Here is a 19,000-nt window from a genome sequence, read left to right as displayed (position 1 = left end):
AAATGAAGAGAAGAAAAAGGAAAGGTTCGGTATAAAGCATTCTTTTAAACATATGTTTAAGGTGTTGCTTAAAAGCAACAGAATCACAAGAGCCTCATTGTTCCTTCAACTGACTTCATGCAGCCATTTCTGAAACATTGTTCTGTTGATTTCTTCAGTGCTGCTTCTGCTTGACTTCCCAACTTCAGCTGTCAGACCGACTTAGGCCGTCAGTATGAGTATATATACACTCAAGAGTTAAGGCTAGTGCTAGAATCTTTATTAACAGTTTGAGCTTCTCTGTGTGTAGGTGTGTCACTGAGTTTAACCTTTCTTTTTTTTTGAACGGCATTGTATTTTTCTACCATATGATGGGTTTTGGTTTTTTTTTTTTCACTTGTCTGTGTATTTTCTTTTCCCTGAAAGTATTGTAATACCCATCTTTACCATGTGATGTTTTGGTCTTAGAACCTTTTAAAACTCTTTTTAATCTTCCAATCAATTTTTTTTATGGTCAGTTCAATATGATTATAAGTATTTTATTATACACTGCACTATATTTTTATCATGGTGGCATGTCTTCCTGAATATGAACACTGTGGAGGTAAAAATGTGCTTACGATCTTCCATGTGTACGCAGGAAAATGTGATAGGTACACACGGTTAGAAGAAAACGGTTTGATATTTTTAAAACTAGAATCTGCAAAATGAAGGAAAATAAAAATATTCCAAAACTGCAAATACTCTCTCTGGGCAAAACCTTATTGAAGCTTTTACAATGACAGAATTTCTACTTTAAAAAAAAAAAAGAAGATAGAATTAGGAAAGCTAAGGCCTCCTTGGAATTAAACCTTGCAAGAGAGGTCAAGGACAACAGAAAGGGCTTCTTCAAATACATTGCAGGTAAAACCAACACTAGAGGCAATGTAGGCCCACTGATGAATGAGGTGGGGGCCCTGGAGACAGAGGATAAAAAGAAGGCGGAGTTACTGAATGCCTTCTTTGCCTCTGTCTATACTGCTGGAGGCTGTCCTGAGGAGCCCCGGACCCCTAAGGCCCCAGAAGAAGTCAGGATAGAGGAGGAATCTGTCTTGGTAGATGAGGGCTGGGTCAGGGACCAATTAAACAATCTGGACGTCCATAAATCCATGGGCCCTGATGGGATGCACCCGCGGGTGCTGAGGGAGCTGGCGGAAGTCATTGCTAGGCCACTCTCCATCATCTTTGCTAAGTCATGGGCAACAGGAGAGCTGCCTGAGGACTGGAGGAAAGCGAATGTCACTCCAGTCTTCAAAAAGGGCAAGACGGAGAAGCCGGGTAACTATAGACCAGTCAGCCTCACCTCCATCCCTGGAAAGGTGATGGAGTAACTTGTTCTTGATGCTGTCTCTAGGCACATCAAGGATAGGGGGATCATTAGGGGCACTCAGCATGGCTTCACCAACGGGAAGTCATGCTCAACCAACTTGATAGCCTTTTATGAGGACATAACCCGGTGGATCGATGATGGTAAAGCTGTGGATGTGGTCTATCTCGATTTCAGTAAAGCGTTTGACACGGTCTCCCACAGCATCCTCGCAGCTAAACTGGGGAAGTGTGGTCTAGATGATCGGGTAGTGAGGTGGATTGTGAACTGGCTGAAGGAAAGAAGCCAGAGAGTGGTGGTCAATGGGACAGAGTTCAGTTGGAGGTCTGTGTCTAGCGGAGTCCCTCAAGGGTCGGTACTGGGACCAGTTCTATTCAATATATTCATTAATGACTTGGATGAGGGATTAGAGTGCACTGTCAGCAAGTTCGCTGATGACACAAAACTGGGAGGAGTGGCTGACACAACGGAAGGCTGCGCAGCCATTCAGAGAGACCTGGACAGGCTGGAGAGTTGGGCGGGGAGAAATTTAATGAAATACAACAAGGGCAAGTGTAGAGTCCTGCATCTGGGCAAGAACAACCCCATGTACCAGTACAAGTTGGGGACAGACCTGTTGGAGAGCAGCGTAGGGGAAAGGGACCTGGGGGTCCTAGTGGACCGCAGGATGACCATGAGCCAGCAGTGTGCCCTTGTGGCCAAGAAGGCCAATGGCATCCTGGGGTGTATTAGAAGGGGTGTGGTTAGCAGGTCAAGAGAGGTTCTCCTCCCCCTCTACTCTGCCCTGGTGAGGCCGCATCTGGAATATTGTGTCCAGTTCTGGGCCCCTCAGTTCAAGAAGGACACGGAACTGCTAGAGAGAGTCCAGCGCAGAGCCACGAAGATGATTAAGGGAGTGGAACATCTCCCTTATGAGGAGAGGCTGAGGGAGCTGGGTCTCTTTAGCTTGGAGGAGACTGAGGGGTGACCTCATTAATGTTTTTAAATATGTAAAGGGCAAGTGTCATGAGGATGGAGCCAGGCTCTTCTCAGTGACATCCCTTGACAAGACAAGGGGCAATGGGTGTAAGCTGGAACACAGGAGGTTCCACTTAAATTTGAGGAAAAACTTCTTTACGGTGAGGGTGACCGAACACTGGAACAGGCTGCCCAGAGAGGTTGTGGAGTCTCCTTCTCTGGAGACATTCAAAACCCGCCTGGACGCGTTCCTGTGTGATACGGTCTAGGCAATCCTGCTCTGGCAGGGGGATTGGACTAGATGATCTTTCGAGGTCCCTTCCAATCCCTAACATTCTATGATTCTGTGATTCTGTGATTCTGTAACTTCATGAAAATAAGCAATTTTTGACAAGTACTTAAAATTAAAACATCTAACTAGTCTCACATCACCGAAAATAAAATTCTTGTGCAAGCAAAGACTGTATGAAAGAAACAACATGTTGTTTTCCTAAAAATGTGTTCAAAATCAGGCTGGTAGTTTCGTTTTATAAAGATCTTAATATATCATGATTTTTATATCATGATTTTTGTGAGTTCATAGGCTTTCAGTTTAAAGAAAGGTTTTCAACATTATTTTAAAAATATTATACACATAAAAGATTGTAAGTACATTTTTACCTCCACCTCAGACAGCATTTAAAACAAAGACACAAAATTAAAAACACTTCCATACTATCAAGTCTCCAGATCAGACTTCAGCTCCTATATCCCAAGAATACTGACTTGTTCACTTTTCAGTTGATACTGGTAATTGCATGCAAGTAGCAGGAGGTTTAAAAATCCATTTTCCTGGGCCCAGTTAACTTTCTCAAATAGCCTGCAAACTCTAATAGAGTTTTCCAGGAATGCACTTTCTAACTCCATTTCCTGTTGTATTTAAAATCCTGCCAAAGGAACATTTCAAAGCAGAACGCAGGATGTAAGTGTATGATGGAAAGTTCATTGAAGGCTTTCAAAATCACAAAAGTAGACACGCTAATTTAAAAATGATATGTGAAATTGTTTATTGGAGAAATAAGGACTATGACATTCAAGCAGGTCTAAGAAATAATGTTAACAGCGTTGCAGCCCCTGCAGACTTGTTTTTAATTTTACATTAAAGGTTGTTATTGAAATAAAGCACAACTGCTCCTGGAATTGTCTTCCCATCGCTTTGCTCCCTCTAATATTTGGCGTAGAACAGGTTTTTAAGAAAACTTTCAATACTGCTCACTGCAGGCTTCAGACAGAGGGAGATTTTGAGCCCCCCCTGCAAACAGGGACCTGGCCCAGTCCTCAGCAGAGCCAACAGGAAGCTGCACCATTGACCTGAGCGGGAGCGGAGCCCCAAGCTGGCCTCCTCCAGGTCCAGCACCCAGCATACAGCGACCTTCCAGGCTGTACTTTTTGGCTGGACCTGTAACTCACTTCCCATGGTGAGCTGTAGCAACAGCACCGCAGCGCGTCTGTCTGCCTTGTTCATTTGGTCCGTTAAATGAGCGACTCAGAAAGCAACTAAAAACTCTGTATTCAGTGGCATTGCTTGACAAATAAGCTGAAAAAAAGGTATCTGAGGAGCCTAAAAGGTATCTGCAGCGAGAACGTGTGAGCAGTTCTCCCCCAGCAGCAGTTGCCGTTCTTGGAAATGCTGTAATCACTATACACAAGAAGAGAACAAAAGCTTTTGGCCCCACAGCACCAGTGAGCAGTAACTGTGCCTGGTGCACAGCTGTCAGCAACAGCTTCTGAAACTCACAGCATCTTCTCTCAACGTGGCAACGTACGTACAGAGCTCAAAATGACTGACACTGTGATCCTGTGACATGACTCCCTCCCTCCTAAAATGAATAAACATGCATTTATACAGCTAGGGAAGTAAAATCCTGTCTTATCCCTTGCTTTACTAACACCATGAAACCTGCAAACTTCCAGGGAGAAGCAACATGAATGGGTTGTATTTGGAAAACTTTGTTTTCCAAGTGATTGCGAACATAAAGTTGCATTTGGATCTTGGATTCACTGAGCAACTTCTGGAAGGAAAATCCAGTATGCAGCAAATGAGTGAAACCAAGAAGCTGTTCTGCTACAGAGGCACAGACACAGAGCAAACAGTCTTCAAAGCGCACAAAAATAGGAGGAAAAATGACACAGGCTGACATGAATATATGACTAACTTCTGCAAGCACAAAACTTGACAGAACCGAGTACACTGGCTATCTTAGCCAAGATAACATTCAAAACACATTTAAGAGCTACTGATCTTTTTTTTTTTTTGCTGTTTTGCTGTTTTCCATAGTATTCTTATTTACTGAGAAATACGTGCTTTTCTTACATCTTTTAACTATGCTTCCCTATTTGGCAAAAAAGACCTGTAGAGACTTAAAGATCTGATTCTGGACTTAGGGTAGAGTTTTGCTGCAACCCTTCTGAATGACTGCCACCAAATGTGGCCTTTTTATTTGTGGTGAATAAAAATGCTTTAATTTTTTGTGGGCTTTTTGTGTTTTGGTTTTTGTTTGTCTGTTTGTTTTTTTAAGTTAGCCATTACCTGTATTTAAGGAACAAATTTTAAAAGAAGGACAAATGTTCTGGGAAAAAATCTCCAGGATGGTTAAGGAATTGAATGCAGATGTCAAATCAGAGGTAACACGTCTATTGTAATCACAGGTCAGTGCTAGCTCTAATTTTCCTAGGAAAAGTATGTTTTGAATATTGTTACTCATGACTCCTTTTAAAGAGAGATTTATTTCCGACAGCTGCTTTCATTTTACATACAGAAATATTAAAGTCTGTGATTATTACTGAGAACGTATAATTACAAAAATGTAACACTTACTTTCAGATGGTCCCCAGATTTCCCCCACCCATCCCCATCATCTCCACTACCATGTTATCTTCATATAAGAGGCAAAGAAATAGTACACCATATTATTTTAAGATAGTTTGAGTTTAAATTATACTAGCTTGAAAGCATATTTTTTTTTAAAAAATGTTATTTTAATCCCTCTTGAATTCTATTTTTCTTTAGACTTAGAATTGATTAAAACAAAACAATGCTCTGTCCAAACCTGCATTCTTTTCACGATTTTCCCATCCTTCCATTATCATCCTAAAATACCATACTCTTACAATATGGAATTCTTTAATCAGTCCTGACATGCGTCTAACTTTTTACTTGGCCCAGCCCCAGCAAACACAGTTGTGCTCTACTACACATCATTTCTCTCCATAACCTCTCTTTTCCTTTGGGTAATATACTTCATTTCAAAACATACCTTCCACTACAAAGCAAGACTCCAGGCTTCTGTAAGGGTTAAATTAGAGGTTGAATAATTGATGCACAAGCAGAATTCTGGTTTAGTTCACAAATACTGCTCTCATTCAATCTGAATTTTGGCCAAACCAGCTGCAAAAACTACGCTTTGGTTTGCCTCATCAATTGCCATAGCCTGTTATTGAAATCTTCATGTTTTTTTAAAAGACCTAAACTTGAGAGTATGTTCCAGGATCAATTATTCTTCAGGCTCATCAACTCTCATGTGGTATTTAACCAAAATTATTACAAAATAAATAGGTAAAAACATCAAGTCTAAATATTACTTCTGCTATAACTATCACCTTTTGGGAACTCTGCCCAACACCACCAGTATGATGGTAGAGAACAGAGAGATAACTTTCCAGTACCACACCACTGGCAAAGCAAAAGATATTTTGCTAATAATAACGTGCAGAGACACATCCTTTCACAGAGCAAGCCTTCTGCCACCAAAAAAAAAAAAAAAAAATCACCATTTCAGAGAGTAGGAATACTTAACACTATATATAGCTTTCCTAGGCCAATGGGTTTGATCCAAAATCCGTTAAAAAGAGTTACACTGCCTCTTACTTTAGATGAAGTGCCAGTAGCCTTAGCAACATATTAAATTATGTGCAATTTTGGGGCTCTGTTTTTCATCCACCACGCTGAAACCCTAAAGATGAAACTAACTTCATGTTACAGCTCTCTCTTCTTGAGGAGAATATTGACTATACATCTGTTTTGGATACACAATTCTCATAAGTAACAGAAATGTCTCCTTCAGTCATCTCCCTTCCGGAAAGCTGTTCCACTACAGGAGAGACAGCATCCACTAGTTCTAATTTAATCATATTGTGCCATTTCATACTCAGTTTAGACACAGTCATGTTGGTAAACAGACATCACAGTAGCTAGAAGAATCAGAGGAAGACTTGAAGGAAGGGATTTTGAAAATACCTGATCGAAGTCAGAAGAGCCTGAGACAATTGTTTTGTGGCAGGAGCAGCAGCAGAAAAACAAAACAAAACAAAACCAATCACAAAGGAATTAAGCTTATGCCTTCTTTATGAACTTGTATAGGAACAACATGATCCTGGGCATTATTCCACAAAAGCACTCCAGTTTGGAGCACCTAAACAACCCACACCTTCAGCAAGTCACATGCTGGCAGCTCAAGAAGAAAAGAACTGGTTGCAGGGTTGCTTGGGTCTGAAGAGTTTTACAGAACATTGTAAAATGCAATAGACGCTCCCAGACATGAATATAAAATGTGCTGTTAATCCTTTCTTTCTCTACACCAGAACGTCTTTATGGTTCTGATTTTCAGAAACAATGCATCCTAGTTCTATTTCTGCATAACAATAATTTTTAAAATACACATATTTGAAATATTCGTAAGGTCTTAATCCACCTGGGGAGCGATGCTCATGATTTAGTTTTGTGTTTACAAAACAAGCGGCATCAAAGAGTCTACTCATTGCTAACACTTACACAGCACTTTCCTCCTGTGATGCAGAGCTGGGGGAAGAAATTTAATAATTCCCTTAAGAATTTGTAGAAATCAATAAATTAGATGTCTCCTATACATCTGTATTTTGAGTTGTGTTTCTCCAACAAAAAATATATGAATGACAAGAGAAAACTAAGTCCTTTTTCCAAGGCTCCAGAGTCTCAAGTCCTTAAAAGCACGTGGCTAACATGCTTAAGGCTGTATGTTGTTACTGCAGCAAAAGATAACGCACATTAGCCACAGGAACAAGCATGAACATTTTATGAATAATGCAACAAACAGATAGGTAAAACTGACACCACAAGCTGTTGACAGGTGAGACAGAAACCCCCTACAGGCAACAGGGACTGAAATGAGCAAATCCTATTTTTGAGCTGCACAGTATCCTTTCTGAAGGACTTCGTTCTCCTCTAGACAGCCTGGCAGCCATACGTGTCTTCTAAAGGCGGTACTTCATTTGCACATTAGACACAGTAGCTAGCTGAACTAACAAAGAAATGTTAACTCAGCATGTCAGACAACCTGGTCAGACTAGGACACATTCATTACCTCCAGCCTGTTTTTTTAACCAAGATCTGCACAAGAATAGAAGACAGGGCTGGCCATTCCTTACATGGGCAGCATTACTTGTAACATTTTTCCGAGATAGATAAAGTAACTTCGATATTTGTCAAGCCAAACTTTAGTCTGCTGCCTAATGGAAATCTCTTTTGATCACAGCCTTTCCACCAGTAACTGACACATTATGGGTTCTCGTTAAGAAAATGAAAAGAATGATAAGTGCTTTTTGCCTTAGAGTCAATAAAAACAATCTTATCGTCAATATTGTTAAACAACTGTAAATACTTAGGAACCTGAGAAAAAAAGGATTTTTTTTTTCATTCAATTATATACACATATCAAGGCCCACTTCAATTCTTTTGTTTAGGAAAATCTTTAATACTTTGTTTGCTTTGTGTCAGAGATAACATTTTTTCACTCAGGTTAAAGAGAAACCTTATGGCTCTTGTTCAGATAAATTATCAAAATTCCAAGCCTGATGTTTGACCTTAATCAGTAGGACCAGCCAAAGGACTTAGATGTATAATTTTCTTATTCCAATTTATGTTAACTTTTGCTACAGGGTTTATACAAAAGCAAATGTCAATAAAGGCAAGAATAAAAGCTCCATTACATTTGCTCTGAACTACATGAAACTCGCTAAAAATTCTGATTAAAACACTCTCAAAGCAGAACAAGAAAACTTTTAATGCATCAAAATGTAAAATATAAAAGAAACTTGAGTTTACAACATAGTAGATTGTTATTATGGATAAAACACAGAAAAGCTACCTACATTAAGTAAAAAAAGGTTTTGCTGTTCTGTTAAATGCCTTTCATACTACAGTCAGTAATGCAATAAGCAGGTTATGCACCTAAGCAGGTCCTCCCTGTAACATATTTAAATCCCAAGAGTGGCCTCTGGCAGTCAGTGTGAATCACCACCAACTCCAAACATCTCTCTTGAACGTAAAACTTTGCTTCCATATTTTGACAGCAAGCTTTTTCCTTCTTTTGTAGCCACCACAACTAAAATAAAAAAACTGAAACAAGCTCATACTGTGCTTAAATGAGTATGCACCTGATGATAAATTCATGACAATGCTAGTTATTCTAGATGGTATGGTGCAATGACTGCCACAAAGATTTTGCACAGTTCAAGGCTTCCTTTCCTTTTAAGAGGGAGAATACATTCATATTGCAGTGTTATTTTCAAACACTGCCTAGTAACACCATGGGGACTGTTTTTTTTTTAAAAAAAAACACAAAACATTTTAGAATATGAAGTGTCAAACTTATCAGCAAAATGTCAGCAAAATGTATTGGGCTGTGATTGAATATGGAAATGTGTAGCAAGCTCACAAACTGTCAGTGGTCCACCACTTACACAAATACACACACATTTGTTACAAAAAACATGTCAACTTTTCTATATTTTGACCCTAAACCCATTTATACTTCTGTCGCTGAATGGTGAAGGCTGAATATGCCTTTCAAACAGTTCCCACGGGCCATGTGTTATCAGCTGCTTTAGTGTTATCCAGTAACACAGGAAATCCTCACATGGCTGTTGCCACACACCCTTTGGGCAAGAGATTTCCCTCCTAGCTGGGCACAGTCAGACTCTCAGACATTGCAGTACAAAATGCAGTACACAACTGCATCACAGCATACAATGCAGGGGCAAGCCCTGAGATGCTCAGCTTCAAGTGCAAAGGTTTTGAAAGCAAGGTGATGCTCATCATCTGAAAGTTCAGGTAGACCTTCAGAAGATCCCAGAGGAGACCCATGACATCCATACATTAAGTCTACTTGACAAATGGCTACCTACATTCTCTTTTTCCATTTCCAAGTGATCCTCAGGAAAAAAAACAGGCTTCCTTTAGACCTAATCTTAAGACAAACACTAATCCATTCCATTCCCTCATGACCATATCAGCACATGTGCTGCCTCATTAACCTCATCAACAATGTTCTAACCAAGAGGCAATGGAGGAATCTTCATGCTTCAAAAGCATCTAGCTCAGTATATGTACTACTTAAACCAAAATAATACTCACGGAAACAGTAAAAGAAAAGTGATAAACTTCTGATAGCTGAGCTCTCAAAAGTCAAGCAGTGCTACATGTCTTCCTCTGAGGCTTTCTTTAGAAGCTACTGAGCTGTCACACCTACTCCTAAACACCCCCATGTTCCCAAAACATGAACAACAAAACTAATAGCTCATCAGTAATGATATTTAAAAAAAAAAAAAAAAAAAAAAAGTCTCCAGGTCAGAGGTGATCTCTCAGCAGAGCAAGCAATACAACTAGTTCAATCCAAGTAAAACTCAGCCTGAAAAACCAATCAGATGGTGTCACAGTAATCTGAGAACCCCAGGAAATGCCAGAGTTGTCAGGCCACCACCTTCTCAATAACATTTCCCCCAAATTAGAAACTGGATACACTAGGTCACTAGCTGGCAAATCTCCCAGCCTCAAATGACGGCCTGTCGAACAAGAGAGAAGGGCACTCTTCCATCTCCTGCACTACTAACAGGAGGGCCTGGAGACCATAGTCAGTGCTTCACCACAGAAAAATGACAGGGACATACTTTTGTTTTCTGCAGAGTACTGCATTCCCCACCAAACCAATTTCTTCAGAATTCACAAAATGAGTCTTATATTCAAAATGCTCCACTTTAAGGTGGTCAGTAACTTGATCTATTGCTATGTAATGTGCTTCACTGGAATCATAAATTGCAACTGGGAATTCATTAGGAGTGGAGCAACCTGATTATGGAGGTGATAAAAACCTCACAGTAACTCTGCTGCTAAATACCTTTTAATCGTTGATCCCTTCACAACAATTGGGATGGGGGAAGGTGGTGGAAGATGGAGCATTAAAAATGGTCAATAAAGCTTTTTCTAATAGACTTTCATGGAACAAGAAAAACAGCTGTTACTAAATCAGGTTACAATGTCAAGAATTCCTTTGCTCACTTACTTCCCTTCCCTTCCCAAGCTTGAAGATGGCCCACTGCTTCAAGAACTCCATCCACACATATCATTATAAACACAGTGCCACAGTCGAACATGGACATCCTATGTGCCTTTATTTTAACCAGTCCTTTATTTTAGCTAGATCCTAAAATGTTTATGTGGCTCCCAGTGGCAACATAAATGCTCCAACCCCTGTAAGGAAGCTGATGCACAGGAGGAAGGTGTGATCTCTCCTCTGCATCATGGGGAACGAATGCTCTGCTGAACACCTTGTGGCTGTGAGCACACTGAGTCTCCAGAGCACAGAACTTGATGTACATCTTTTAACTTCTTTCCTGTCCCAAACTAAGTATCTTTCCAAAAGGAAACAGAGTACGCATGACCAGTGCATACCCAGTCTCACCCCACCCACATGGAATCAAAACACCCTGGGATGCACATTGGGAGACCAGCATGAGCAGGCAAATTCTGAAATGCATTTGTCTGCAATGTACAGCAGGTCATCATTGAAGCCACCAACACAAAAGAAAAAGGCATCAAAGTAATTGACACTGTTGAAAATACACATAACCTTAACTAGGCTACTGTCCCTTTTTACTTACAGAAAATGGGATGTCAAATTTAACCTAAGGTGAGGCTATAAAGCCTCTTGGAACAGAGATTCTCCTGAAATGCCATTTTACAGAGGCACACTGTGCAGGTACACTTCAAGTTAAACATTTACTAGACACTTGAGAGAAACAAAACACTAATATAACTAGGGGAAAAGAATCTCTTAGATTCTCTACAAAGGTCACACATACGGAATAAAAGTCGATCAAATCACTGTTCTGAAAAGCAAAAGTACAAAAATCACCAGACGAAAAAACAAAGAGAGAAAAGAGCAAGATCCTAACTCACTTTTCAAAATGAAACAGAACAAAACAAAACCAAAAAACTCGTGCTCTTATTCTTAAAGAAGGACTGGTTGTTGAAATCTATCAGGACAAATCAACTTGAAAACCTCTTTTTGGAAAGGTTTACTAGGAATTTTTTCCCAACCAAGCTGAAATTATCACCCTCAGTACAGCAGAAAATGGTAGGAAATAATGTGTAGTACAAATAGCATTTTTAAAATTCCATTAGCTATGTAGGGTTTTTTTTGCTTTTGGATAAAAGCACGGTACCTACTAGAGACTGCACATAAAACAGAATTCAGAAAATTACAGGATAGATTTATGTAAAAGCATGCATGGTTAATTCTTTTTAATATTACTAACATGCCAAAACCTCATGACTTATACAAAAAGTAAAATAAAATACTTACTTATTCAAATGGCAAAATAATTTGTACTAAGTCCCAGTGAAATTTACAGCAATGGCACACACTCAGGTGTAGTTTTTGGCATCTATAGATCTGTGGTTTGGGACAAACTAACTTCACTGAAGCAGAACTGGAAGCCAAGCCTTTATCTTGCACAAGCTGACTGAGGAGACAGGAGCACTAGTCTGGCAAGCTTAGAAGTTGGCTTTTGATGAGGGAAACCAGGCTGCTGGAGGAGGGGGAGGAGGGGAAGTAGACGGGACTACGTCAAAATGTCACCAGACTGACGAGTTCTGCTAGGCAAAATGGAAACTGTATGTATACATCGACTTTCTGCCTTAAGATCACCTATCTGTCATCACGGGGACAGCAGTGGGGCAAGGAAATACATCTTCCTATCTAAATTTGAAACATGTACAGCACCAAGAATTGTTATCAGGGAAGAAAATATTAAGCCACACTTGAGAATTTAGCTCATGAATATCAGCATATCCAATGTGGGAGTGGGGGGCATCTTAGTGCAAAACAGCTGTGTCCTCCTCCAAGAGGAGAAGAGCAAGGCTTGCAAGTACGACCGAAGCGTTTGTGTCGTGGTGTTGAGAAACGGACCTGAAGATGAGGTAAGGGGGTGCCCAGAGGCATCTGCTAGGATGACCAGGCCAACAGGTTGGGGAAATCCTTGAGGCAGCAGGAGCCAGTGCCTCACAGGCCACCTGAACCCACCACAGCTCACTTCCCCCACCAGAGAAATTAGCCATCTGTACAGGCACGGACAGCCACAGGGCTGTGTGCACCACCCACACGCCACATCACACGGGAGCCAGACACCACCATCACTTTTCCAAAGAAGGGTACAATTTGGACTGAAGGTGGCGAGGAATCGCTGTGAGGACAGAAGCCTAACACAGCCAAAACTGGGATGGACACATCGGCTCTCCCTTCTCTCTTCTCATGGCAGCTTGCTGGTGTGGGTGCAGGGCCACCTACCACCACAGTAGGTGCAATTCACCTGCTGCCTCCCCAGCAGCTACTCCCAGGCAACACCCACAGCATGGGGCAGAACAAAATCACCTCACAACCTACCCTTCAACCCTTCTGGTTTACATAACACATGACACCAGTCCAACAAAAACCAGGCATAAATCAGAGATAACCTGAACACCAGCTAAAGCAAGGTTTAAAACATACAGAAAGACTAAAGGACAAATATGCAGGTCATTCAGGCAAACAATGCTCCAAAATTTAAAACAACATTGTCAAGTATTTGCGCCTTCACACAACATGAACAAACTTTTCACACGGTATTTTCCAAACGTCATGACAAACAGAGCTAAACTCACGCAGCATCACTCAAGGTTATCATCACTAAATCAAGTATAAATAAGGTCAGTTAATAGACCACAAGCTTCATTGCAGCACTCAGCTTCCATGTCAGCAAAGGCTGAGCAATTTCAGATTTCTAAAACATCTCTTGCCACTCTCCAATAACTGAATGTGTTGTGGAGAAACAGCCAACCAGTAGACCTCAGAGCCATGAAATAATTTTACTTTTGAAATGTGCTTAAATAATATTTCAGTGTGAAGAAACAGACATCTTTACTGTGCACTACATTCCTGACATTCCAGCCTGTCCACAGGTTCCTGTTCATGTTCTTTTTCCTCTGTGTACAGAAAGCCTTCTTTCTCAAAAGACACATTGCACAGGGAAATTTCAGAGCAAGCTACATTTTCAGATGACATGCTTAAAAGTTTAAATTATTGAAAAAATACTATCCTTTAAGACAGAAAAAAAAAGAGCAGGAGAGAGACGTAGACCAGATGGTGTGGGAGGCAAATCAAAACAGCACAAGGGTTATTAAGTTGCATGCACTTGGAACTCTTAATTGGCCAGGAATCAGCAAGACAGGTTTCCAAGTGAGTCTGAATATTCAGGCATAAAATCCTGGGCATAGAACTAGCTGCAAAATCAGTATTAAAACAGCAACACTGTAAACATACCAGAAAAAAAAAAAAAAAAAAAAAAGATAATTTATTTGGTGTTTAATTTATGTGCTTGCCACAGTCACAACATTATATTGGAACTGAGCCATCCTTCTGATTGGAGAGTATGAATGCTGACTTCTATTCAGAGTAGACTCCTTTACCAAAAATATTCCTCTTGCACATGATGTGTCACGATGAGAGAAAAAGTCATAAAAAATACTTAAAAATTTCAGAAGCATATGCTTTTTCCAGTGAAAGCTGCAGATACTCTGTAATTCTGAAAATGGAGTCACTTAAATTTAACAAGCAATTTTAAACATCCAAGTTAGGAAATTCTGGCCAAACCGCACAGCATACAGGCGCAAATGTTTCCCAAATCTGCAAAATTAATTACAACAGCTCATACCTACTGGAACGTAAAGAACCAGTTTTTCCCTCTTGTTCTTACACTCTGAACTGCACCACTTCAAACACTGTCTGCTGGTAACAGAAAAAGGGGAGCAAAAAACCTCTTACAAAAGGTTGAGGGCTAGAGTAATACACCTGAAACCATTACCAAATTTGTCAGCCTTTCAAAGAAACAGATGGGCTAGGAGGATATTTGCCTAATTTGTATTAGGCAAATATAAGGGCAGCTCAGAGCCTGCAGGCCTAGGGCAATTAGGCGGAAGAGTGGTTTAAGCAGAACAAGTTCTAGACAACACTTTTAACAATTCTTTCTGAAATGTAGTTAAAGTATACAATGCAAATAAAAGAAATCACAAAAGGATACATTGCCTATTAAAGGAAAATGGCTAGGGTCAGGTAGTATCAGTAATTACAGCTATAAAACCTCATCTTCAAAAGCATTAAACAATGAGGATGCCTCAACTCCCCACTGACTCAGAGTATAGTTCCTATTATGCATAGAGAGAAATTAAAGTGTTGATGGCAACCTCAGGCTGTCAAGTCAGTCCACATGAAATCAAGCATTACAGGCAGAAGTGAGAGTCGTACTTTTTTGAATTCAAAATTATGATTCTTGAAAGGTCAGGAAAAACAAAAGATTAAAGACACTGTAAAGCAGAACTGCTGAAATAAATGAACAATGCTTTAGTGAAATCTGTTTTTCCTTTGGGTGTTTATCTGAAAAGGCGGAGTAGTCATAGGGGAAAATCTCAAAGGCTGAAAGGAAAGCTGTAATATCCCAGGCCCCTAAAAAACAAAAGACAGGTGGAAAACAATGTATATTTTCAGTATTTCAGTTATTTTCTTCTAACAATCCAAGAAGCTGTGAGAAAAGGCAAGGCTAAGGGACTGTCTTAGAATTCAGGCTTTATTTAAGCCTCCAGAAATCAGAAGTTATTTCTGCTGTCAGTCATAACTGTGGATGGGTACGTGGTAAGAAAGTGTGTCTAGGAAAGGGTGTCTCTGAAATAAAGCTCGAAAGAATATTTAACATTTAATATTGTCAGCCCTGCTCTGAGCAGGGCCTGGACCCCATAAGGAACTGAGGTCCCTTCCAACCCTAATTATGCCAGATTGCGCATATTTCCACTTCATTTGTGTGTTCAGTGTCTAGCCTAACTAATGCTCTATTGTGTTAACTTTTTGTCATTCCTTGCACTATTAGATTTGGTCATCAGTCCATCTTGCAACTGAACATCTGCATCTTCAGGTTGACCACCACTGTCAATCCAGCCTGTCAAGAACCACCCCACACATGGCCTTTGGCCAGGCCCCGCATTTGAGCACTCCAGGGCTCTCAGAAAGACTTCCCTCAGTAAAAACGCAGAGATAAACTTGAACATAAGCAAACTGCTGTAAATTAAAGCAGACCCAAGACAGAAATGTCCTGTGATACTCGCTCCAGTAAGATAAAAAGCAAAACCAAGATCTACCTTTAAATTCTGTCTCCACAAGCCTCATGCTGATGAGTGAACCTGAGAGCAAGAGATATAGGACAATACGCTACTAAACTAAGACAGAAAAACAGCCAGTTAGGCAAATGAACACTATCAAAATTCAGAGCAGCCTGCACTTCATTCTACGCATGTGAAAATCTACACATTCATTAGCATATCTACCAAGATAGCACAAATTAGAGACACAAAGTCAAATGTTAAAATTATCTTTCATTTGAACCAATTTGCCTTTAGCATCAAAAAGGATCTCTGTCCTGTTAGGAATCTAAAATATCCCACCTTTCTGATTTACACTTACCAAAAAAAACAAAGCAAATGATGAATGGTAATAAACTGTATTCAAGTAATCCAAACAACAGCATTCAGGCATCTCTTAACCAAATGTTAACAGAAAGACAAAAACCAGGTATTTTGAAATACAATAATACGCAATTGCAAAGACATATAAATAAGTCCAAGATTAATTCAGTTCCTGTATCTTGACCTGTGGACCAGAGGAATGCTGTTATTTACAACATCTATATTGCTTCAAGGGGAGGCCAGTTGGCTTGAACACAGACTTTCTCATCTAAAACATCTTCAGAAACTAGAAACGTCACCTGTCAAGTCTAAGAGACCCTAAATTTAATCTTTGTTTGAATGGTTATTAACATTCTCAGTGTGACTTCATTGACTGTAACAGAATCATGCCAACTTAAAACAGCTGAAGACAGGCACTACACTTCTTGTAGTATTACCCTGTAGCCAGCATCAACCTCTACATTCTGCAATCATATAAACCGAATAAAGGATGAGATGGAAAAAAGAATTGCAGACAAGTTGCCCTGGTAGTATATGACACTGCTTCTGTAGTCAGCAGTATGCGAAACTCCACTTAGAGAAATAGAACTGTCCTGCCATTTCCATTAAAAATCTGCATGTTTCTTGGTATGCACTTCCTCCTGTAAATTAAAAAAAACATTACACGCACTTACTGTGAGCAACTTTTTCTTCAAGGCAAGCCAACATCTTCACAGCCACCCTACACATCTATGAAAGGTACTTCTCTAAACTCCTGGTGCAGGTGCTGTTTCCTTTTGACAGCAGCAGAATGAGTGCATGGATGACATTTTAGCTTCCTGGTCCCAACAAAGCTCTCCACTACTCAGTCTCCTCTTTCAGGCCAAATCCCCGCTCCTACACACATAAAAATTTCAACTTCTTCCCAAACCTGAAAGTCTGCCCTCCACAGAAGGACTTTAAAAGCTTGCTATTTACTGAGTGAAAGATGGCATGCAGAAATAATGACCAATGGAAATGAAGTAGGTTGAGTACTTTAACTTCATCTTTGTGAGAATGGAAGCTAGAATTGCCTTTTTTTTAAAAAAAAAAAAAGCCTTGCCAAATTTGTTTTTTCCTGTTACCCAAATTATTTCACGTAACTATCTCAGGAACTTTCTAATCACTAGATGTATCAATTTGAAAAAGACTCATTTTCTCCGAACATATACAACTGTAAGTTACAATGGTTCCATGATTCAATTATTCTCCAACTGTACATGTACGTTTTCCTATTTTCTAACAAATCCATTTTAACAAGAGAAGATCTTACACTCAGCCATTTTAGAACAGTTGTTAAGTTTCCTTCCAGTTATGACATGCCTATTTTTCTCCTATGCTTTCCATTTTAACCTGCAAACAGACTTTTATATGTCTCTTTACAATTCTGGTTGGTATTAACTTGTTTATGACGCTGCTCTAGAAATGCTGTAAGTTTTTCCCATTTATGCTGTGTTGTCTGTCCCCTTTTTTTTAACCAGTAATCATTAAGAATGAACCATAGCAAAAGGCCAAAGGTACTTAAATGCAGCAGGGTACATATAAGCCCATGTATTTAAATGCAGTAAGAAGAGCTTAAATTTCCTATTTCCTTGGATAAAAATGTAAGCAAGCTAGTTGCTTTACTTCTACTTGAATTCAAATCAACAATAGGAATTTCTGATATAGGGTTTTTAGTTTAGCATTTTGATCTGCTATTTCTTCTCTCCCTTAAACTTCCTATTATGTATATGCACAATCATGCCTGGTGCCACATGTTCATGAACACACCATATACAGAAACTCTTGCTCACACAAAAATCTCTCTGCTCTCAGCACACTTCACATACCTTCCTTCTGCCTCAGTTTCCTCATTTATAAGATAAACAAGACCATCTCACTTTCTCGTGCAATGTGAAAATTAATTAGCATTTACAAAGTTCTTTCACTTTGCAACAGGAGTTTCAGGAGGTGTTACTGACTCCACAAAACAAGATACCACTAACACCTAAAAGTGTGTCAGTGAGCTGCAATTCCCTGCTCTGTTTTAGATGTTGAACGCTGACAGACGCACAAAAATTCCTATCTGGCAAGTGAAATGGCTTTCAGTTCCAATTTTATAAAGTTACACTATAATCACGTAGGTCTGACTTTTTTTTTAATACATCTTCTATTCAGGTAAAAAAAAAATACTGTACGTTCACTGAGAGAATCTTGTTTCTTACAAAGTTAAAAACTCATTACTATCTTCACAGATGCAGCTGAAATCCCAAACAATGCTGTTTTCAAAACTTTTGATGGTGAAGCAGTGGTTTGTACAGAATTCCTTTAAAACTAAGTGTCTTTGCATTGCATATCTGGGGATCACCTAGAACATGAAGGCCTCTACTGCTTGGGTCTTAACTGCTCCAGCTGTGATCATGTTAAACACCAATAAAAACTACACAAAAATGAGGGAAACATCTGCTGATAACACTGCTGTTACATGAGAGACAACACCGCCCAAGGAAATATTACTAGCTTCAAATACTTACAAGAATTTAGCACAGTATTTGGTAAGTCAGTCAAATGAGTTGAGTACTGAAAAAATGAGCTCAGGAATAGTTTCTTAGTCTTCAGTTATATTTTACAGTTTGCATGTAGAATAAAAGTGTGAATTTAACTTGGTTTCTAAATCCAAAATTTTCTTCCCTTGGATAGCTACTTGCACTATTAATCTATTTGAAATGCTTTTCCTATAGTAGAGGTCAAATTACATTAAGTTTTGAGCAGTTCCCGATACTCTACTTATTTAGGGGGTTACTAAAAGATTAAAATTGTTGCATTTAAATTCAACATATAATTTGAAGCTGAACTACTTT

General features: G+C 39.6%; 1 protein-coding gene across 4 annotated transcripts in view; it reads right to left on the bottom strand.

Annotated features, from left to right (window-relative positions):
• ROR2 (receptor tyrosine kinase like orphan receptor 2) overlaps positions 1-19,000 on the bottom strand; it is a 168,900-nt gene that overhangs the window by 134,772 nt on the left and 15,128 nt on the right. The window contains exon 1 of one of the 4 annotated variants that reach the window (XM_068423617.1): positions 11,959-12,025. The exons of the other annotated variants lie outside the window; for them this stretch is intronic. The gene's annotated coding sequence lies outside the window, so the exon portion shown is untranslated. Of the gene's footprint in view, positions 1-11,958; positions 12,026-19,000 lie in introns of those variants that run through there. 4 annotated transcript variants of the gene reach the window in all.

This window comes from Nyctibius grandis, chromosome Z, assembly GCF_013368605.1.
Source record: "Nyctibius grandis isolate bNycGra1 chromosome Z, bNycGra1.pri, whole genome shotgun sequence".
Classification (NCBI taxonomy): Eukaryota; Metazoa; Chordata; class Aves; order Nyctibiiformes; family Nyctibiidae; genus Nyctibius; species Nyctibius grandis.
Note: the sequence above shows the minus strand (reverse complement) of the source record. Positions and strands in the feature narration are given on the sequence as shown.